We start from the raw sequence: 24,626 nt of genomic DNA, 5'->3' as shown, positions 1-24,626 counted from the left end.
CCTTCTGGCTGCTTGTAATATTTTCTCTTTGACTTGGGAGTTCTGGAACTTGGCTATAATATTCCTGGGGGTAGGGTTTTTGGATCTCTTTCTTGGGGGGATTGGTGGATTCTCTCCATTTCTATTTTGCCCTCTGCTTCTAGAATATCAGGGCAATTTTCCTATAGTAATTCTTTGAAAATGATGTCAAGGCTCTTTTCCTGATCATGACTTTCAGGTATTCCAATAATTTTTAAATTATCTTTCCTAAGTCTGTTTTCCATATCAGTTGTTTTTTCAATGAGATATTTCACATTTTCTTCTAATTTTTCATTTGTTTGGTTTTGAAGTATTGATTCCTGATTTCTGGTAAATTCATCAATCTCCCTGAATTCTATTCTTTCTCTGAAGGATTTGTTCTCCTCAGAGAGTTTTCTTATCTCTTTTTCCATCTGGCCAATTTTGCTTTTTAAAGCATTCTTCTCCTCAATAACTTTTTGAACCATTTTATCTATTTGACCTAAGCTGTTTTTTAGCATGCTTTCAGCATTTTTTTGGATTTCCTTGCCTAAGCTGCTGACTTCATTTTCATGTTTTTCCTGCATCTCTCCTTTCTTTTCCCAGTTTTTCTTCCAACTCCCTCATTTGATTTTCAAAGTCTTTTTTGAGCTCTATCATAGCCTGAGCCCAATTTCTGTTTTTCTTGGAGTCTTTAGATGCAGGAGCTTGTGCTTCCTCATCGTCAGACTGAGTATTTTGATCCTTTTTGGGCTCATTTGCAAAATATTTCTCAATGGTCTTCCTCTTGTTTCTTTGCTTGTTCATTTTCCCAGCCTAAGCCTGTTTTTTGGGGGTGCTTCCTGAGCTTTTGGGACACTCCCACAAGGGTCTCAGTGTGTGAGGTTCTGTCCTCCCTCCTGGTCTGTGAATGACCATAAGCACCCCCCTCTGCCACGGAGCTGAAGTGGGGGGGCCCTGTTGTTCTATGTGGGGGCCTAGACTGGGATCAGGATCTGAATGTGGTCAGAGCCGCAGAGTCCTGTGCTAGGGGCAGAGGACAGAGCTCTGCAGTCTCTCTCTTCACTCTACTCCCTCAGCTCAATGGGCTCATGCCCTACAGGCTCCTGCTTACCAGCTCCTCCTGCTTCTGTTTCCAGGTCTAGGCTGCCAAAAGACCTAGCTGCTTGCTGTGTGCCCTGAGAGCTGGGCTCCACGTGCTCGCCCTGGCAGAGGTCCCCTGCTGTTCCCCCACTTTGTGCCTGGTGCTCCCCAGGGTGCAGCTCAGGAGACTCCCCTGCTGCTGTGAGCCGCAGCTCCCAGTGCCCTGGGGCTGCCTCCGGGAGGCTGAAGTTCTTTGGCTCTGGCAGGCCACCCTTCTGGCCCGCTGCCCTCCAACCCCAGGGAGCAGAGCCTTTCTGCTCTTTTCCAGGTTACCTTGAGTAGGAGAACTGCCTCACTGGGTCCCTTTGTGGCTTCTGTCTCTCAAAAGTTTAGTTAGAGTCCTTAGCTTATGTGTTTTTATCCGAGAGCTCCTAAGAATCGATCCCTTCATGTCGCCATCTTGGCTCCGCCCCCAAAGTTGTTCATTTTTAAAAGTGATATTTTTGCTGAATGGTTCTAGTGGTTCTACTCATTTCAACCTTTATCAGGTTATGAAAGTCCACAAAATGATTCATTTTCATAATGTGTAATGTTATAGCATAAATCGTTATGTTACTCCTGCTTATTTCATTCTTTTGTTGTTTAGCTCTGTCTGACTCTTTGAAATCCCACTTGGGTTTTTAGGGCAAAGACACAGGAATGGTTTGCCATTTCATTCTCCAGTTCATTTTATAGATAAGGAATAAGGACAAAAAGGTAAAGTGACTTTTCCAGGTCCACACAGCGAGTAAGTATTGAAGCCAGATCTGAACTCAGGAAGATGAGTCTTCCTGACTTCGGGCCTGATGCTCTATGTATATTGTCTAGATGCCCTCATTTCTCTCTGCAGCACTTCTTTCATATATGTCTTTCCATATATTTTTGAAAGCATATATTTCCTCATTTCTTACAGCATGATAAAATTCCATTCTAATTATATAGCACGTGTTCAGCCACTCCCCAATTGATGGGCATAGCCTTAGTTTCCAGTTTTTTTAGCCATTACAGAGTTGCTATAAATGTTTTTAACACATAAAAGGTCTTTTTCTCTTTCTTTGATTTCTTTTGGGTATAGGCCTAGTAGTGGTCTAGCTACTTGGTCTAAATATTCTTCCTGAATACTGCCCACCAAACACTTCTTAGTTTTTTGATTTATTGCCATGATTAGAATTGAAATACAAGGAGGAAGAGAAAAGTCAACACCAGCCAGGGAGCATAGAGAAGCTTTTGGTTATTGCTAAAGAGGTCTGGAAGAAGTGAAGCAGAGTTCAGGTTAAAAAGGAAGAATCAGTCAGCTCTAGGGCAGATCACCAAGCAGTGACTCCCAGAGTCTGGTGTATAAGAGTGGATCCCTGCAAGAGGTTAGGGGACAAAGTCCTGTAATAAATTACTCTGGCAGAGAGGACTTCAGCCATTTCCTCCTTCCTCTCTTCCCTTTCTTCCTTCTCCACCACCAAACAGTAAGAGAAAAAAATCCTTTAGCATCAAATATCTACTGCCCTGTACTTTTTCTTCCATTCTTTCAGAGGTGTGGGGGTGAAGAAGGAGACTCAGTGTTACCAATTTGAAATCAAGGCCTACCTTTCCGACAGGTAAGAGATATGTGCTGTCTGGGTTTTCCACCCTCTGTGTTTCCACTGGCATTCTGCTTGTCAGGACCAACATAAAGAAGGGAGGGAGGGAGAAGGGGGTCTCCAGTGTGGAATGCCTTGATCTGGTATCAGAGTCAGATCATTGGGCCCATGGTAACAGAATTGTGGGAAAAGCTGAAGGGATGAGTCCGGAGGACTAAAGAGGAAACATACTACTCATCTACTGCCAGATAGCTGATAAACTTAAACTTCAGAGGGATGCATACATTTTAAAGCATATTTTGTTTTTCAGTTTATTTCTATTCCTTCCTTTCTTTTGATGGGGGATAGTCAGAGAGAGACAGATTTCAAATGCATGAAAAATAAAATTTTATTTTAAAAAAGAAAGAGATTTGAAGGGGAAAGAACACTACATTTGGATCAGAGGTTTCAAATGATCGATATTCTAATCTTTTCCTACAAACTTCTAGGATATAAAAATATCTCTGGATCTCAGTTTTCTCATCTATAAAATGAGAAGATTGACTAAATCATCCCTAATGTCCCTTCTGGTTCTAAATTCTATGATCCTATGTTTTATTACATAATAATATCCATAATATTTCTAGTATACTATTTATATACTATTTATAAACTCATAGACTATTAGTTTTTCAGTACATGCTGATTTATCTTGAATAATCTGAATTTAAAACTCTGATGGTCCCATACACATAATTAAAAATAAAAAAAAAACTACAAAAAGCTGTGAAGAGTTCCTCTAAAGGAAAACTAGGATAGAGAATGCCAAGGGACCAAACTGAATGAATACAAAAATTCTATCAGGAACTAAGAAATCAAATTGTAAATCAAGGGCCTTCAGAGGTGAATTTCATTTCCTCTTTGGTTCCTAGAAAGGTTCCCTTATAGAATGTGACCTAGGACCAGAAGGCTGATGGAAAGGGAAAGGAGGGATCTCCACTGTTTGCAGGGGCCAGTTCACTGGAACTGTCATTTGTTATTCACATTTGTGTGTTTGTAGTTGTTTAGTTACTTTTTATTCCTATCTGACTCTTCCTGACCCCATTTGGGGTTTGCTTGGCAAAGACACTTGAGTGGTTTGCTATTTCCTTCTCCAGCTCATTTTACAGATGAGGACACTGAGGTAAATAGGATTAAATGTTTTTCCCGGAGGCACAAATAAGATTCTGAGTCTGGTTTGGACCTCAGGTTTGACTGACTTCAGACCTAACGCTCCACTGAGCTACCAGAGCTGTCACCAAAATCAGCACTGACAATGTCAACAACATTGGGTGATCTATGACCAAATCTGTACATTTAAGAACATTTCATATAGTAAGAATCTTTGTAAATATGGTTGTAAGATATCCCATTTTACAACTGAGGAAACTGAGGCCTAAGAAAAAGTGCTTTCCTACAGGTGAGACAACTAGTATGTGACATAATCAAGTCAGCTATCTGGGTTCTTGGTCCTTTGCTGCATTTTTAGATTGCATTGCTTTTTAAAGCAAGGAGGCATTTTGAGGTGGCTAGGTCACACAGTGAAAGGGGAGAACACTGAGAAGACTTGTGTTCAAATGTGACCTCAGATTCTAGCTGGATGACCCTGGGCAAGTCACTTCATCTCTGTCTGTCTCAGTTGCTTCATCTGCAAAATGCAGATAATAGCACCTACATCCCAGGGTGTTATGAGGATCAAATGAAATAATTTTTGTAAAGTGCTTAGCAAAGTACAGAAAAGCTAGATGGCACAGTGCACCAGGCCTTAAGTTGGGGAGATTCATCTTCCTGAATTAAAATCTGGCCTCAGACACTTAATACTTACATCATGACTGGACCAGTCATTTACCTCAGTTTCCCCATTTGTAAAATGAATCAGAGAAGAAAATGTCAAATCACTCTAGTATCTTTGCCAAGAAAACCCCAAATGGGGTCATGAAGAATTGAACATGACTAAAAAACGACTGAACTACAATAGAACACTAGCAAAGCACTTGGAACAATAAATAAATGTTCATTCTCTTTGCCCATGATCAATCTACCATAGGGCAAAAGCTTAGCATTGTGCTAGTCAGTGCATGGGATCCCACTAAGCTTGTGATGAGTTACTAACTGTAAAGATCTTATAACTCTAATAAGGGAAATAGGACACGCTCAAATGAAAAGTTAATGAAGAAAGTAAGAGGATAAGTTCCAGATGAGTGGTCCAAACAATATATCTCTGGAGGAGTAGATGGGAGAAAAGGCTCTCAGTGGAGAATAGTATCTGCTAAGGCACAGGAGCAGAAAGACCAAGGAGAATTGGGGCAAAGTGAGGAAAACAACTTGCTTGGGAGTGGAATATTGGATGGACAGGTAGACTATAAGTCTGGAAAGGCTGGGGTCAGTTTGTGAAGGGCCAGGGCCATGAATGCCAAAAGGAGTTTAAACTCTGACTCATGGCAATAGGGAACTGTATGAACAGAAGAGAAAGATGATGAAAATGATTTCTCAGAAATATTCATCTCTAAGTGGTGTGAGTCAGTTAATAAGTATTAAACATTTACTATGTGCCAATCACTGTGCTAATCACTGAGAATATAAAAAGAGGCAGACAGTCCTTGGCCTCAAGGAGTTTGAGGGTGGGGTGGGGAGGGATGGTAACAAGGTAAAGGAATCTTAGAAGCTGGAGATGGAGGAGAAGATGGTACCAAAGGGCAGGGTCATGATCAAGAAAGTCCTGTGGGGATGAGATAGCAGCGCAGACTATGGAGGGATGAAGGCATCTTTGGACTGGACCTCCTTTTTTTATTGGAGACTCTGGAGGTGGGGGTGGGGGAATCAGGCAATCAGGTCTCAGGAAGACCATGAGGTGAGAAAATGTGAGAATTGTCCAGAGCTTCCGGGGTGAAGAAGGTTGGGGAGGGTGGAGAAAGTCCTTTGGAGATGTGATGTATAAAATAATTTGAGAGATATAGTTTCTGGGTAATTAATCATTTTATTAATCATGCTAGTGGATAATTAATAAAAGGGGTCAGTGGCACTCTTGAACAATAAAGACATCTCTCATGGAACACACTCAAAGCTTATATGCCCTTGGAAGAGAGGGTGGCAATTAGTTAATGAATAATGAGAAAAATGAATATTATAATGAGTCTTATTTTAATGAGGGAGGCTTAATGTGACTTTGATTATATCTTTTACTTCCAGACCACTCCCCAGCCTTAGGGAATCTAGACAAAAGATATATCCCCCCCAAAACCTTAGTAGAACATAATGGACTTTGTAAGATTCTCTAATTGGGTGAGATCAAAACACATTTACCTTGGGCAATCTCATTCATCAACAATGTCCTTCATAGACTGAAAAACCTACAGGTTTCTGAAAATATCCTGATCCTAATTCAATAATTGAGTATTAATAAAGAGAGAAATAATTTTTTTTTCTCAGAGATGAGCAGCTTCAACTGGAGGCAGAGAGACCAGTGAGGAGGCTATTGTAATAGTTTAGGTACAAACTGATGATGGCCTCCATTGGAGTGGTGGCTACAACAATAGGAAGGAAGGTAGGGAGAGAGGAGAACAATGGAGAATAGGAGGCATAAAACCAGGACACGGGTTCATGTTCTGAACAGGGGTTCAAGTTCTGTCACTTGCTAACTAACTGCACACTTGATCCCTTTAGACCTTAGTTTCTTCTGTGAAGTGAGAATGTTGGAACAGAAAATTTCTACCTTTATAATCCTGGGAAGGTTGTGAGAGATATTTTGAAGAAAGAAAGAATAAGACTTGGTGATTAATTTGGATGGGATGAGTAAAAGATGACCAAGATTTTAAGTCCAAGTAATTTTGTGACTTCAGTTAGTTCCCACCTCTTCTACTGACCACCTGTATGACTTTGAGCAAGTTACTTTAATTTTTTAGACCTCCGTTTTCTCATTTGTAAAATAAAGTTGTAAAATTAAATAATCTCTAAAGTTCCTTCCAGCTTGAAATCTAAAGCAGCACTCTCCAAATAACAAAGAAAGCTATTTCTACTTCACAGCCCAGGATCTGAGTAATTTCCCATGGTTGGGGGTGAAAAGGAAGGCTAAAAAGGGATAGAGAAATATTTATAATAATAACAAACTAGCAGATATTTGAGTATTAATCTACAGACATAGCCATCTCAAATGTAATTCTCAAATAATTTTAACAGAGATAATTATAAGGATAGTCATAAATATGTTTAAGTTGAACCAGCATAAAAAAGAACATCAGTATTTCTTGGATTTTAAATATTTATTTTTGGTTTTTGCAAGGCAATGAGGCTAAGTGACTTGTCTAGGGTCATACAGCTAGGTAATTATTAAGTGTCTGAGGTCAGATTTGAACTCTGGTCCTCCTGACTCTAGGGCTGGTGTTCTATCCACTGCATCACACAGCTGCCCCAATATTTCTTGAATTAACATAACAGATCTCATGTTATGCTAAACTAAATATATGTTTCATAGATATTATAGTATTTAATTTATATAATTTATATATATGTGATTTATATATTTTTGTGATTTATACAATATATTTCTGTGATTTATATAATTTACATAATTATATTTATATGATTTATTAATGGTTTTATTTATATATTTATTTTTAAATTTATATAATGCTTTTTAATTTATATAAATTAATTTGTATGATAAATAATGTAGTTATATAATAATTCATAGCTAATAATATGTTATTTAATGTATATGGTATAATAGCCAATAATATATCCTACTTCATAGACAATACTATTAAGTGACAATATGAAATATATGGAAAAGAAATGAGCAAGAATATTGAAAAGAACTATAAGGGGGGAAAAACTAATTTGAGGTACTTGCATGGCTAGACCTCAAATTATAGTGCCAAGAAATAATTATCAAAACTATATAATAAATATATACTCTGTTTCTATAGTTTCATATATAATATTATAATTATATAGCAGAAAATTACATCAATGATATACCAATAGTATCTAATAAAAAAATCCAATATTCAAATATATTACTGTTTATTTAATTATAACAGAGAACAGAATCTGATGACAACTTTTGAGAAACTATATAGCAGTACAATAGGTAATATACTGAAATAATTGTTCAGAGTTTGAACTAGATAGTTTTCTAGTCCAACTCTCTAAATGATTCTGAATGTGAAGTGCCTGTTTTATGGTGAAAAGGCTGCAAAGATGAATTATCAACCCCCTTAAATTTTCTTACTACTAGTAGATTCTCCGAACCAAAGAATCTCTTGGAAGCAATAGAGACTTCCCACTTCAAATTACTCTGTAGCAGTGTATTAGGGTGGAAAAAAAACAGGAGTTTTCTTATTTAGTTTGGGAGGGTCAGAGCCACTCATGGCTGCCAGGTACTCACTAAACATGATGAATTGAAAATGCAGGCCTTTGGCAAAATTATAAAGTGAATGATTTTTGATATCCTTACTCTTTGTGATGCCCCCTAAATCTCCTACTTCAGAGACCACCGTCTTAAGTCTGCCCTTCTTGGTTTTGTTGCATCATGAAGCCCCATCTACCAGATACTGTCTTTGCCCATGACTACATTGCAATCTTTCTTCTTGTATCTTATGTCTTCAAGGCTCAAATTGTCAACTAGGTAATCTGATAAACCAAGCTCACTCATAGAAGGGTCCAATTCTAATTCATTTTTATATTCTCGGAAAAAACAATGACCTTTGCACTAGATATGACAGAACGAAAATGACTAATTGGGAGTTTCTCCCTGAGGTAAATGAAAAGAGAATAAGACAGTCCCTAGTTATCTTTAATGAATTCAAGTTATATGGCTCAGAGGAACTAAATACTGGGGTCCTAAAAGAATGGACAGATGGGAATGCTTAGTCACTATCAATGATATTTGAAAGATCATATAAAAGGGGACAAGAGAATGACAAGTGTTAATTTTTTTAAAAAAGAAAATATTAATAATAGCTAGCACTTATATAAAGTCTTAACACATGCAATATGCTTTCCAAACATTATATCATTTTGTTCTTTCATTAACCCTCATTTTACAGGTAAGGAAACTGAAGTTGACAGAGAATAAGTGACTTTTTTTTCAGGGTCACACAGCTAGTGTGTCTGAGGCAAGATTTCAGCTCAGGTCTTCCTGGTTCCAGCCTCAGATTTCTCTCCATTATTCTGCAGAACAAAATCTAAAAACTATAAGCTAATAATTCTGACTTCATTTCTTGGGAAGAATCTAGATGGATCATTCAACAGACTATTGGGTTAGTAAAGATCTCAGTAGAGAAAGCAGTGATTTCAAAAAAGGACCTAATGAAGAAAAGATAATTTTCTTTTTGTTCCATGATTATGAAGTAAGTAGATAAAGAGAAATGCTCTAGGTACACTTGCACTTGGACTTTAGGAAAGTTTTTGATATACTATTTTTATGGAAAAGAAGTAGAGATGTCACTTAAGTGATAATGCAATTGATGGATTTAGAATTGGTTAGTTGGTTAGATTCAAAGAGTTAAATAGTTCAATGAAAATGTGACTGGAAATCTTCAGTGTAGTACCCTAGGGATCTGGGCTTGGTTGGCCCTGCATGTTTAATCAGTGACTTAAATAAAGGGATAAATGATAGGCTTATCAAATTTACAAATGACAGAAAGCTAGGAACTAGCCTATTAGATAGCAGAGTCAGGATCCAAAAAGAATTTTGAATCTAAAAAAGATTAAATTCAGTAGAGATAGTCTTGATCTTGGGTATAAAAAATCAACTTCTGGTTAGTTAGAAATTGTTCTGAAAAATATTTTTTGTAAAGGGGTTTTAGGGACGGCTAGGTGGCATAGTGCATAAAGCACCGGCTTTGGAGTCAGGAGTACCTGGGTTCAAATCCTGTCTCAGACACTTAATAATTACCTAGCTGTGTGGCCTTGGGCAAGCCACTTAACCCCATTTGCCTTGCCAAAAAAACCATTAAAAAAAAGGGGGTTTTAGCTGACTTCAAGTTCAATAGAAATCATTTGGGTGATAACACAGCCCTCCAAAATAAATGTGAACTTGGGCTATGTTAAGAAGAGTAGTCAGTCATATTTACTCTGCCCTTGTCAGATCTCATCTGGAGAATAGCTGTTCTCTTCTGGGGTCCATGGTTTAAGGATATTGATCAGCTAGAGAGTGTCCAGAGAAAGGTAATGGAGATAGTGAAGGACTTTAAATCTTTGACCTATGATGGTAGAGAAAACTGGTCATATTTAGACTAGAAAAGAGAAAACTCATGGGGCATATGATAGTTTACTTCGAGTATTTTAAGAACTGCCATGTGATAAAAGGATTCAATTTGTTCTGTTTGGCCTTAGAGGAAGCAATGATGGAAGCTTCAAAGAGGAAAATTTAGATTTAAGATCAGCAAAAGCTTCTTAACAATGAGAGCTGTCCAAAAGTGATACTATAAATGGGTATTGGTTTGCCTATTCCATGCCAAAGGCATGCATATTTATAGCATCATTCACCTCGCCATATTTGGTCAAACATTCAATTAATTCATTCCTAAAAAGAGCCTAGATTTATTGAATTTCAAGTCCTGTCTGCAGGTGCCATGGCAGCACCAGACCCCAGAAATTATTAATACTAATTTCCTCTCACCAGTCACAACCATGTTTCCCACCTCTGGCCTACTAGATCCTCAAGAAGGGATGTTCATGGACAACTAGAACCTCTGATGTGGAGGCTTGCCAAGTCCTTTTCAAGACTGTTTATTCACCTTTAGTGTCCACATAGCATAAAACTCACTTGTGACTCCAAGAAGCTGTAGCATACAAAGCAACCATACCCCAGTAAACTATCTTGGCAGAAGGGCCAAGCCTGGTTAAAGATAACTGTCAGGCCTCAAACCCATTGGTGAGTTAGAAGAATTTCTTATCCAAGCATGTGTAGACTTCCCCAGGAGGGATGATTGAATGAGAACAATTTGCTCCAATGACCATGAAGGTGGAGTGCTTAGAGCTGGGTCAGACATCAAAGACATGCCTAGGTCATCCCTTGAATCCCAAGAGAGTGAGGCTAATGACAATGCAAGTCTGCCTCCCTTAATTCCAATTTACACACAAGTGTAAATTATTCTGTGATGTTGTTTTTCTTCAAAAATGAAGGACAAGGGGCAGCTAGGTGGCACAGTGGATAAAGTACCAGAGTCCACCTGGTGTCAGGAGGACTTGAACTCAAATCCAGCCTAAGACACTTAATAATTACCTAGCTGTGTGACCTGGGGCAAGTCACTTAACCCTAAAACTAAAATAAATAAATAAATGAAGGACAGATGACAACAAGATACCTGTTTGGTGGGTATATTATAATGACTCATCTCTAGGACTAAATGGCTGCTGAGGTCTCTGATAACTCAAATTCTATCAGCATTTGAGGTATGAGTTTTGTTTGTTTTAGGTAGAAGTTTTCATGAGAAATTTAACAGACAATTGCCAACTCTGATGTTATCTAACTTATATTACTCAAAGAAGGGATTTCCAGTTTGACTGAAAAGGAAAGGAGTATGTTGAATGCAGTTTTGGAAACTTGGACTTTTTATTACATCGCCCCTTGTCATCGTTACCTTTCAGATACGGTCATTCTCTTATGGTTCCAGGAACATAGAATCATGAATTTTAAAGGTGAAGTAGTCTTAGAGGTCAATTTGGTCCAACTTCAGAAGACCCATTACCAATAAGTGGCAGAGCCAGGACTCAAATTCAGGTCCTCCTCATCTCTATACAATTCTCTTTCCACTCTGAACAGTAAGGCCTTATTTGACCAATATCCTTTACTCCTTTTCCTCATTTTAAGGCATTAATTTTTTCATATCTTTTGAAAAAAAGCTTCTGTTATGTACCCAAGACAGGACTGCTGCCAAATTATTAGTCTGTGTTACTTGTCTTTTTCTAGAAGCCCCGCTCCCTGGTCCTCATTGTCTTCATTCAATTTATTCAACATTTATTAAACATCCACTATTAGGTTCTGGAAAAAAGAGAAATAAAACTTTAGCTTTGGCTTCTAAAATTTTACAATCTAATGGAATAATGAAGTCTGGGAAGATTTGCATTCTGAAAGAGGCACTAAAGGTCTTCATGCTAAAAATCTAAAGTAAAATTTCAGACATTTCACACATTTTGAGGTACACTACTTGGGAAGAGAGGACTTTCCAAGACACTTGAAACTTAGTGTAGAGTGGTCTGGGAGTTAGGATACCTGAGTTCTAAACCCTCTTTGGACTATCCTTGGCTATGTGACAAAGGTGAGACTAGAGTAATAGTTTTAATAATTTTTTTGTTGCTATTGTTTTTCAGATGTATCCAGTTCTTCATGATCTAATTTGGGGTTTTCTTAGCTAAGATACTAGAGTACTTTGCCATCTCATTTTCCAGGTAATTTTACAGATTAGGAAATTGAGGCAGAGAGGCTTGAATGATTTACACAGGGTCACACAGTAAGTGTCTGATGCTAGATTTGAACTCAGGAAGATGAGTCTTCCTGATTCCAAGTCCAGTGATCTATCCACTGTGCCACCTAGTTGTTTTGCCACCTCTAAAATGAAAGAGTTTAAAGATGAATTCTTAGGTCTCTTCTATTTCAACAATTATAAGCTTCTATTGTATAGTTTGATACTGACATGAACTCATAAAACTAGATAGTTAAAGTGTTTACTAAGCATTTTTTGTGTACCAAAGGCTACAATATGAATATAAGCTACCAAAGAGTTTATATTCAAAGGGGACTTTTGGAAGTGACCTTAGAGATCAGCTAGTATAGTGCCTTACTCAAAGCCACACAGGTAGGAAGAGACAGAAACAGAAGGTGAACCCATGTCTTTTGACTGTGGTCACAAATCATAGTTTATGTTAAACTCTGGTAACATGATGTAGTAGAAAGAGCCCTGAATGCTAAGTTTGGATCCTGATTCTGTTATTACCAAAGCAACATGGTGCAATGAAAAGAAGGACCTTGGCCAAGTAATTACACTTTTCTTTTTGAACAAGAAATAACAGAAAAGCACCATTTGCAATCACAGCAAAATGTGTGGGCTTCAGTTTCATCTGTAAAATGAGTGGTTTAGACTTAATGTACTCCAAAATCCTTTTCAAGTCTAAATCTCTGATGACATAACTTTGGACAAGTCTTAATTCTCTGAGATTTATTTAGCCCATTTATTTAATTTTATTAATATTTATAAACAAATTTTCTTTAGATTATTTAGAAATATCATTTTATATATTTATAAATATAAATTTAATTTATTAAAAGAATCATTTTATTTATAAACACAATTTTCCTTGTACTTATAGAGAGCTAGGTAGAACAGTGAATAGACAGGGAAGTTAGGTGGCAAAGTGGATAGAGCACTGGCCCTAGAGTCAGTAGTACCTGAGTTCAAATTCGGCCTCAGACACTTAATAATTACCTAGCTGTGTGAGCTCAGGCAAGTCACTTAACCCTACTGCCTTGCAAAAACCTTTAAAAAAAAAAAAGAACAGTGAATAGAGCACTGGCTTTGGAACCAGGAAAACTCATCTTTCTAAGTTCAAATCTGGCCTCAGACATCTACTAACTCTGAGCCTGGGCAAGTCACTTAACCCTGTCTGCCTCAATTTCTCATCTGTCAATTGAGCTGGAGAAGGAAATGACAAACCACTTTGGTATCTCTGTCAGGAAATCTCCAAATGAAGTCACAAAGAGTTAGACACAACTGAAAAATGACTGAATATTTATATTATAAAATGTTGTCTTATTTTTATTTAAACCATTGAAAAATGGGGTTGAACTAGATAATCTCTTTTTAAGAAACCTTACAATGAAATATTATCTACAAACTCAAAAAATCTTGAGATAGTAGGTAGAATTATCTCCATTTTACAAAGTCCTTGAAAGGTATCATGTGCATTTAAAATGAAAGGATACACTCATAGGATGGGCACACTATGTGGAGGTTTAACAGTGACTAGGTTGGCTATTATATCTATAGTGGTTCTCATGGGCAAAAAGGGGCAGTAACAGGAATCACTAGAATTAGGAGTTTGCCTAATAGGAGAGAGACACTGATGGCTGCTCACATTCTGAGACAAGGACAAACTCCTGTTTTTGTCTCCATGGATCTAAAGAAAAAGACCTCAGGAAGGCTTGCAGCACGAGGTCATCAAACCAACCACCTGGGAAGTAAAGGTGAACTTGCTGGGCATAAAGAAGTAGCCCACATGTGAGAGGCAATGATGGGTATTAGGACACCAGCTTACATTCAGGCACATGATATTCAAGTCCTTCGTCACATTCTTCTTAGTTTAAACTCTCTGCACTTCTTGGTCCTTGTCTCTCAAAATGAGGGGGTCAGACTCAATGGCCTCTAAAGTCTTCCAGCTCTAAATCTATGATCCCATGCATATTTTCAAGGCATTTCTTTTGAAATAAGTGTCATTCATTTTGCAAAGGTAAATTTTTCCAAGTATAAAGAAGTCTTAGATCTTAAATGTTTTGAAAATTTGTCAAAATTGGTTAAGTGTCAGAACTAGGATTTATCCTTAGGTATATTGAACTCCAAGTTGGGAGGTCTTTCCATTGCATTGTGTCATTGTACCATAATGATTCATGTCACCTTTCTGGGGCTCATTTTCTTTCTGTGTAAAGTGAGGCATCTGGACTAGAAAATCTCAAAGGTCTCTGACAGCTCTGAATCCTCCTATTAGATTCTTTCCTTTGGTCAGGAATAAAAAGATGTCTCTGAGGGTTACATCATTCTGCCCCTCCCATTCTACCACTATTTTACCAGAGTCCCAGAGGCTCTCTTACTATATATTTAGGGTTTGCCCATGCTCTGTCTGTTCCCTCTTCCCATTGATCCTGGATTTTGGTTCAATTATCTGTGATTTCTGGCTAGGATCACTGGATAAATACTTGCTGTATCCTCCCATATGTTGTACAACCAAATGGGTCCAGATATTGGTTACTCACAAACTTCCACCCCTCCTATGACAGACTAGAAGGGCAGAGGGGACTACTTTTAAGAGGTTGATAAAAGTAGGCAGTCTAGATGCCCCAACCAAGCCATGCCCCTTCCCCCAGAATAGGAAGTTCCTCAGCTTGATAGTGGCATTCCTAAAGAGATCCATTCTCCCTTTAAAGACTGACTTTAGAAGTTTCCTGTCAGACCTGTTCAACTTGTATATTTAACAATTCAGAGAGCATTACATCTAGGTGAGCATAGACACTGATCTATTAAACCAGTCATGGGATTAAGAGCAGGAAGGGGCCAGTTTAGAGTCCATGTAATTCAGTGGTTCTTCATTTTAGGAGACCTGAGCATAGATTTCATGAATTTGGGGACCATGAACTTGGATGGAGAAAAAAAAATTACACTTTTATTTTCATTAACCTCTAACTAAAATTTAGCATCTAGATAACAATATGCAAAGATCTATAGAGTTCACCAGACTGCCAAAGGGGAGTATGACACAAGGAAGGTAAAGAACCCCTGATATAGTTGAAACCCACCCCCCTTATTTTGTAGATAAGAAAATTAAAACTCAGAGAAGTTAAAACAATTTGCCTACATTTAGGTAAGAAGTAGTTAAGCTACTGATTCTCACACCCTGAGGTCTCTTTATCATCACTTTCTTGATCAAAACAAAACTCTTTTCAACTCCTAGAGTCGTTTTAGGTTGGAATGAGAGAAGTGAGTTGTAGAACTCTCTGAAACCAGTGTTAATTTGCTCAAGCTCTTTCCACTTCCACTTTCCAAATCTAGAATCCTCTCTCCTTTTCATCTACTTCTTATCTATTCTTTAAAATTTTCTTTGGTATGCAAAATGGTTCCAGAGAGCCTATAGTTTTCAGCATGAGTATTTATGCCTAGGAAGTCAGAAATGCTTAGAAAATGATTTAATGTTTTGTTGATTTTTCTAGAGCATGGTGTCAAACTCAAATAGAAACAGGGTGCTAAGCAGTACATAAAGATCCATGCAGGTACATATTAACTTAGAAAACCACAAATTGGCACAGTCTATGTTTTATTGTATTTTTATTTATTTTGTTAAATATTTTTCCAATTACATTTTGATCTGGTTCAGTCACATTCAAGAATTCTGTGGACTTCATGCACACATTGGGTATGGATCTCATTCCTAGTCTAGACTTTAAAAAAAAATTTATTTATTTAAGGCAATGGGGTTGAGAGACTTGCCCAAAGTCATACAGCTAGGCAATTATTAAGCATCTGAGGTCAAATTTGAACTCAGGTCTTCTCTACTCCAGGGCCAGTGCTCTTTCCATTGTACCACCTATCTGTCCCCTAGTCTAGACTTAAGAAAGTGACAGAAAAAATGTTAATAATACATAAACTTAAGAATATGTCATGCATCCTTCTTTTTTGGAAAGCTGGTTGTTAAATATCTACCAGAATATTAGGGCATCTAGCTCAAGTCATACTTTTTCCAATAATCTTTTCTGGCAATTGGAGATGAAATTGAATTCTCTTTTCTTTGAATTCATTCAATTGTCTTTACTTATGCTATATCTTTAACACTTAATCATATAATTCAAAAACTATTTCAACAAATGATTCAATAAACAATTATTATGTACATACTAGGCAAAAAAGAAAAGAAATACAAAAATCAGTCTTTCCCTCTGGCAGTTTGCCTTCTTCCTAGAGATAACATGAAAAGTGATTATGTGGTACAACAGAAGGAATGCTGACTTTGGAGTCAGAAGACCTGGGTTCAAATTTCAGTTAAAATTCCTCCTTTCTAGAAGATTTTTCCAGTCTCCCTTAATGTTTTGCCTTTCTTCTGATGATTATCATCATTTTATCCTGTCTATAATTTGTTGGAATATAGTTGTTTGCATATAGAATATAGTTGCTCTCTCTTGTTAGATGGGGAGCTTCTTTTTGTTATTGTTGTTTTAGTTTTTGCAAGGCAGTGAGATTAAGTGGCTTGACCAAGGCCAAACAGCTAGGTAATTATTAAGTGTCTGAGGCTGGATTTGAACTCAGGTACTCCTGACTCCAGGACCAGTGCTCTAATCCACTGCCCCACCTAGCTACCCCGATGGGGAGCTTCTTGAGAGCAGGCACAGTGCAGGTGATTAATTTTTTTAAATTTTTGTTGTTGTTCAGTTATTTCAATCGTGTCAGGCTCTTCTTGACCCCATTTGGGATTTTTTTGGCAAAATTATTGGAGTGGGTTGCCCTTGCCTTTTCCAGTTCATTTTACAGTTGAGGAAACTGAGACAGATAGGATTAAGTGACTTGCTCAGGGTCACAGAACTAGCAAGTGTCTGAGGTTGGGTTTGAATTCACGTTTTCCTGCCTCCAGGCTTAGCATTATATCCACTCCACTACCTAGATTCCCTAATATTATTGATATTAAGTGGTGATAATAATAACAATAACAACAATAATAATTAATAATAATAAAAAATGGTTTTGATAGCTTCATACCTATGCAAACTTGAGCAAATCTCTTAATTTCTCTATGCCCCCTATAAAGTAAGGCGGTTGGGCTAAATGACCTCTAAGATAATTTCCAGTTCTGAATCTATTATCCTATGTAAACATGTACACATACAGTTTATATAAAATAAATACAAGAGAAGAGGGAGCAAAATCACATTAGGTGATGTTGATAGTATCACACAGCTGAAAAGGGAGGCACTAATCTGAGTGGACTCTTTAAAAAAAAAAGTGATCAGACTCCAGGATTTTCCTACACAGATGCCAACGATAGCAAAGGCTCTTCTGGGGAGAGACTACTTTCATGGAATGCTTGGAAATTCACAGGTATTTCCCTGGAACAAAAATGATCTTTGCAAACATTAAGGAAAAAAGTAGACTTGATAACATGCCTAAAAGAAACTACTAATGAGTAATAGTTATCTTCTGCTTTACTTATTTCAAAAACAAGTTTATGGTATTCATTTTAACAAGATTCTTTTTTTAAACATATGCCATAACTATAGCTTATTTAAACTTATTTCATCAACCAGAGAACTCTGATCATAAAAGTATGTTTAAAAGTTTTGTTCAGTAGTACTAATAAAGGTATTATATAGATTAGGTAGATTTGTGTTTAGATTAATTTGATTATGTTTTCAGTTTTCCCTATAGTTCCAGTGTGATGTCTAAAAAGTTCAAGAGACATAGTTTCTAGGTAATTAATCATTTTATTAATAATAATGCTAGCATTTAATTAATAAAAGGGTCGATGATGTTCTTGAATGTCAAAGACCAATCATGATGGTGGGCTCACACTTTTTATTCCCTTATTGCTCCAGAGAATAGCAATCAACTCTGATTGCTTAAAAATCAACAAGAAAGGATGACTACTAGAAGGAGAGGTGGATATTATCCAACTTTTGGCAATCTAATCAAAGAATTTATGTAGAGCAAAATGGGTTTAGTCCAATTTAAATTAAGACTGATGAGGTCTGAACAAGATTGAGAAGAAAGTTAATTGAGTATCATCCACAACGTCCTTCAGAGACTCAGTTTTCAAATGAGGACTTTAAAAAGGAGAACTTTGAATCTCCCCAAATCATTGGTTATTAATAATAATTTCTCTCACCAGTCACAACCATGTTATCACACTTAAAAATATTTGATTAGGTGTCATGTTGGATTGAACTGGGTCAAATTAACTTTTTTAATAACAGAAAGTATCACTTTTCAATTATTGAAAGGTATGTCATTGAAGTATTGTATAACAATAATACAATAAAGTATTTCATATCACATTCCATAGTGTAGGTGATATTTGAAAGTCAAATGTTTGTGTATCCTGGACTGTTAGGTATAAAGATGATGAGTCCAGCCAGGATGATATTTTTTGTTGAACTGTTAAATATCTAGTTTAAGAACAATAATAATAGCTAGTACTGATACCAGGCTTTAAGGTTTTCAAAGCACTTTGCATATTTTATTTCATTATGTCTTCATAACTAACATGGAATGTAGGAATTATTATTTTCATATTACAGATAAGAAAACTGAGATAGAAAGAAGCTAAATGATTTACCCAGAGTCACATTGCTAGTGAATTTTTGAGGCTGGATTTGAACTCAGGTTTGTCTGACTCCAGGTCTAGCATTCTATCTACTTTGCTACCTAGCTAAGTTGTATCTCAGAAATGACTTAAAAATCTATTAATTTTTTTAAAAATGTAATTTATTTTATTTTAAATTTATGGAATAAGATAAGCATTTCCAAGACATAGTATAATAAAAAATATATTGCATATGAAACTGCAAAACTATTATATATAACTTGCTATTACTTTTAAATATATAATAAATTTATCGTGTAAATTTTTCCCTCTCCTTACTGCCATAGAGACACAAATATGTATGTAAAACATGTGTATAAAATCTATTGAATTTGAAGTTTTCAGAAATGTTACATAATATGTGAATAGCTATGTTATTTTAACTCTTTTGAAGAGTTAAGATGTAAGCTCATTAACACAAGATTCTAAAAATGTGACATTAGGCTTACTTCATCAAACATTCTTATAAATTTAAAATAATATGAGGTAAGTTCAGGGAAAGGTAGTAGTGACTGGGGCTGGGTGTGGAGGGGAGAGAGGTTGGTAACAGTGTACCAGTCAGCTCAAACCAGCTCTAAAGAGTTGACTGTTAAATCTTCCAAGTATTTATTTATAATTATTTATACCTTAGAGTATTTCTTTATGATTTGGAAATCAGCAAATGCTATAAATTAGGGAATGATTTCTGTGTTTTAATGATCCAAACTTAAGAAAGAGATGCAGAAAATGCTAATGATGTAGATTAAATTTGAAAGTGTGCGGTTCACACATCTTTTTTTCTGTGAGAGCAGGTTGCTGAATATTTGCCAGCATTGTACCCCTGGGAGTGGGGGCAGAAAGAGTGTGAGGAGAGAGAAGAGAGGGGATGGGAGGGGAGGGGGGGGAGGGGAGGGGAAGAGAGGGAAGGAGGGGAGGGGAAGAGGGGAGGAGAGGAAGGAATAGGACCAAGGAGAGAAGAGAACCCAGGAAAGAGCCTTGGGAAAAACTGATATCATTAGATGATGATGAGTTAGATAGCTAGTTAGCTGGGTGATGAGTTAGGAAGAGACAAATGAACAGTTAGGTGAGAAGGAAGTCAAACAGTGAGAAATGTATTGAAAACTCAGAAAAAAAGAGAATATTCATGAGAGAAGGGTAGTTAATAGTATTCAATGTAGCAGAGATGTCAAGAAGTAGGTCCAGTTGCCTCTCAATAAATATTTATCTGAAGGACTACCATATTCAATAAATTACTCAGAAATGTATTGAAGATGGTTGGTGTTCTGACTGACTGTTGACTAGTCCCTTCACATCCCAGAAGTGGCATTAGGATTTATTCAGGTAAGGAACAATCTGCAACACTTATTTTAAGTTATGCTCAGGTCAGTTTTTTACCTTTCCCTCTCTTTTCTAATCATACTATTGCTTCATAAATTCATAACTAAATAGTTATGAATCTACAAGAATTACAGTGATTTTGAAGAGTCAACAGGTTTATTAAAACTAGAAGCTCTAAAAAACTCCAACACAACTCAAAATTTTAAGTTTCCTAGAATCTGTTGAGGTATCCATTAGCTTTACAAATTTTCAATAATTTTGTTTTTCTTATCTTCAAACCGGGTTCTATAATGAAAGCATCTGTGATTCTACAAGATAAGTCTATTAGTTTCCTCAGGTGAGAGATTTTGACAGGTGCTTCAATTAAGAAACCAGAGAGGGAGAAATTGGGATAGTGGCTACCACTGGATAAGAGGTGAGTGGAAGATCCTTTTTCTTCCAATATCTCACCTGAAATTCCAACACTTTACTCAATTCAACAAATATTTAAGGACCTACTATGTGCAGGTACTATATTTGAGGTTTGGGGAATACAAAGACAAAAATGAAAATGATTCTAGACCTTGAAGTATTTGTATTTTGCAGATCTCTAAATTCCAATTTGCAACAAAGGTACCTGAGGCAGAGCTTCTAATGGATATCAATGAATTAAGTTTGGTGGTCTTTAAGCAATTGGATCTAAGACCTTCCTCTTGGACAAGGATCCCTCTGATAGGACTCTGATTCTTTTTAGGAGATTACCAAAAATATAATTGGGGCAGTATAATTCATGATTGGTAAGTTCTAGAAGTGGGGAAACCTCATAAATTGACCTATAGCCAAATAGAAGTACTATATTCATCAAAACATAGTGGGATAATTTATTTTAATCTATATCATTCCTATTCTAAATGTATTAACTAAATCAAGCTTAACATTTATCCTACATAACACAATCACTGACACCCATTAGATTACAATGAATTGAGTATATACTTATTAAATTGAAAGGGATATCAAAATTATGCTCAAAATTCTTTTGTACAGTTTCTTCATTAGGAATTCTTCCCTTTGGGTAAAGGTTGCTTCCTATTAGGATGCAACTCTGTTTAGCTTTATTCTTCAATTCCTTTCTATTTGATAACCCAGTAAAGAGGAAAATAAAGGGAATTTGATGGCACTGGGTACTTAGAGAAGGGAGAAATATAACAGGATAGAACCAGAAATAGAAAGGCATTGAATATAAAATGAGAGAAGAAAGAGAATAGCAAAGACAAATGAGAATTCCATAATTTGATGCTGATATAATTTGTTAGATTCATCTGAGAGAATAAATTGAGATTGTCCACTAATTATAATTTGTCAATTTCTTTCTATAGCCCAACTTTTCCTTTATTTAAATGCTATTTGGTGCATATATTATTATTAGTAGTATTAGTATTGATATTGGTTCACTGCTTACAGTACCTTTTTTCAATACAGTATTTTCCATGTATTTTCTGTGACCTGTGATCTCTGGATTTTAGGCATAATATTCCTAGGAGTTTTCATTTTAGGGTTTCAGGAAATGGCTTATGATTTCTCTTAAGTTCTATTTGCCTTCTGGTTCTAAGGTTTCTGGACAATTTTAAGATTTGTGTAATATGATGTTTAGATTCTTTTTTTGGACATGATTTTCAGGTAATCCTGTGATGCTTAAATTATCTCTCCTCAATCTGTTTTCCAGATGAGTCATTTTTTTCCTATGAGATGCTTCACTTTTGGGGGACTATTTTTTTCAGTCTTTTGATTTTGTTTTATTCTCTTAATGTTTCACAGAGTCATTAGTTTCCATTTGACCAATTCTAATTTTCTAGAAGTAATTTCCTTCAATATGGCTTTATACTTCTTTTTCTAATTCTCTTTTCACATTTTTCTTCTTTAGTTCTTGCTTTTATTCCCCTTTTTCCTGTACAGTTCTCTTTAGATTTGTTTAAATCATCCTTTATCTCTTTTTAAAAAAACTCTTGGTTTAACTCTTTTTAGGGATTCTTGCTGTACTTATATCCAAGTGGCATTTTTATTTGAGGTTTTGCTTAAACATTTTTTCAAGTCTTTCTCTTCTTCTGTGTTTGTTTCTTGAACTTCTAAATCATGATAACAGTTCTTTATGCTCAGATTCTTTTTTGTTAACATGTTTGCTCATTCTTACTGTCTACTTCTTGATTTTAGAAATTAACGTTTGTGCTGGGCTCTGCACATTTCTGAGTGCATGGGGGAGATGAAGAGAAATAATTTTTTCCTCTTATGTCCTTCTGCTGCTTTTACAGCTCAGACTGATTTTGCAAGTTTCAGGTGTGGTCTGGGATGAGGACTGTTCACTGACCTCCTTGTCTGAATTCTATAAGTTCCTAACCCAGTTTTGGGCCTATTGGTTTATTTCTGAATGGGAGTGTCAATTGACTCCCAGTTGCTTCCACCACTATTAGCTACTGGGACAATCTACAGGTTCATGGCAACTGAACTTTCCATATGGGATGATGTATTCTGGTCCTGAGATCAGAGTCATACAGTGACCATTTGCTTCCAGAACTTATTACTTGCTTAGTACACAGCTAGGGTCAATGACTATTCTTCTCTATCTTAGATCCATGATCTGGAAAAGGGGAGTGGGTGACTGAGCCGCCAGAGTACCCATTCCTGTTTGCAGTGGTTGGTCAGGGATCTTTGGGATTTCTTTCTGCCCCAGTACATCCTTAGTGGCCCCCTTTCAATTCCTGAGTGCTGGAATGCTCTGAACCATGTCTGCGCATGACCAAATCCTCTTCCCATTGTCTACAAACTTCTCTGTCTCCCTAAGCCTCCTTGGGTTGGAAAAATGACTCATTGTGACTTTTTCTTGGAATTTGTCCTGGCATATTTTTTGGATCTTTGTCCAGAAGTTGTGTTGGGAGAGTTAGACTAATACTTCTTCAGCCATCTTGATTTTTTCTCCATGATGGTCTTTGGAGATAACAGTAACAATAATAAGAGTAAGAAGGAAGATAGAGATCAACTCCTGTTGCTGTTATTGTTTTTACAAATGAAGAACCAGAAATCCAGAGAAGAGAAATGACTTTCTCATAATCCCATGTCAAATTGGTGATGATGATGTTTGTCCTTCATTCTCAAAGAAGATCATGACTTCAGGAGGTGGTGTCATGACAAGTACATGAACTGGATGTGAGTGAGGGTGTGCTGTGCTAAGTCACTAGTCTCCCTTTCTCCTCCAGAGCCATCTAGGGGTCAGATATGAATCAGACGACTGGAAATGGCCCTGGATGTGAGGAAATCAGGGTTAAGTGACTTGCCCAAGGGCACACAGCTAGTAAGTGGCAAGTGTCTAAGTCTGGACTTGAACTCCTGTCCTCCTGACTCCAAGGTCCTTAGACCAGGCTCCAGGTAAATTTGAAGATATTAAATATGAGAGTACTCAGTTTGCTCACCTCTCTCTTTTCAATCTCTTCTAGCCTAAGTGGATGTGTCCTACAAGTAGATCTAGGTTTTGGCAACATATCAGTCACATGCAGATTTTAGTGCTAAGTAGGATCTTTTCTCCTATGAGAAACAGCTTCTATAATGAATAACTTACTTATCTTATCTCTGGTGGGGAGGAACTAGGTTCAGTTTCTGTGGCCTCCTTTGTCACAAGGACTCTGCCTCCCTACACCTTTGACCATGCCACCACAGATACTCAGGTTATCCATATAAGCACCTCTTCCAAGTTGTCTTACTTCATAGTGTGCTGAGAGTCAGATACTGGAGTCAGATCAAGAATTGTTATATTATCAGTGGAAGCATTTATATCTTAGACATTACAAGGGTACAACTCAACTTTGGTATATCTTTTTGTTGTTTGTCAAGATTTGAGAAAATAAAGAATTTTAATGCTAGTTTATTATATAATATTATACAAATATATAAATATTATATGATGCATAATTATATGATATTATATATTATATTAGCCATGCCATTTAAACTTAAAAGATATTGGCAGTACAATTTTTTATCTTTGGGGAGCCAGTTGTTAAACATTTACAAGCATATCCTGTTTCCACCCCCAAAATATGTCTTTCTCTTGAGATCAGTATGCTGATTTTACAAGTTTGGAATTTCAAACTAATATATCGATAAACAATAACAGCTAGATGGTATAAATGGATTGAAATCAGGAAGACTCAGTTTCTCAGTTCAAATCTGGCCACAGACACTCACTGTTTGATCCTGACACTCACTTAACCTGTTTGCCATAGTTTCTTCATCTGTAAAATGGATTGGAGAAGGAATGGTAAATCACTCTGGCATCTTGGTCAAGAAAACCTCAAATGGGGTCACCAAGAGTCAGACTCAACTGAACAACAACCACCTCACTTTTCTGATCCTGGGGCATGCTAGTAGAGAGTGATATCTGAGTGACAAGCTACCCGACTCTATATGTTCCACCAACAGATCAAGGCAGTCTTGGTAGGGCTCCCTGCCCAGTGAGTAACCCAACACTGAGACTAAATGTCTGATAATCTCATTGGAGAAGGAAAACGT

General features: G+C 36.7%; 1 protein-coding gene across 1 annotated transcript in view; it reads left to right on the top strand.

The window, feature by feature from the left end:
* The first annotated feature begins 2,526 nt into the window (after positions 1 to 2,526).
* The window catches only part of MYO7B (myosin VIIB), a 152,651-nt gene continuing 130,551 nt past the window's right edge, over positions 2,527 to 24,626 (top strand). Inside the window, exon 1 of the mRNA XM_074214928.1 lies at positions 2,527 to 2,711. The gene's annotated coding sequence lies outside the window, so the exon portion shown is untranslated. The remainder of the gene's footprint in view (positions 2,712 to 24,626) is intronic.

The sequence above is a fragment of the Macrotis lagotis genome, chromosome 1 (assembly GCF_037893015.1).
Source record: "Macrotis lagotis isolate mMagLag1 chromosome 1, bilby.v1.9.chrom.fasta, whole genome shotgun sequence".
NCBI lineage: Eukaryota > Metazoa > Chordata > Mammalia > Peramelemorphia > Peramelidae > Macrotis > Macrotis lagotis.
Note: the sequence above shows the minus strand (reverse complement) of the source record. Positions and strands in the feature narration are given on the sequence as shown.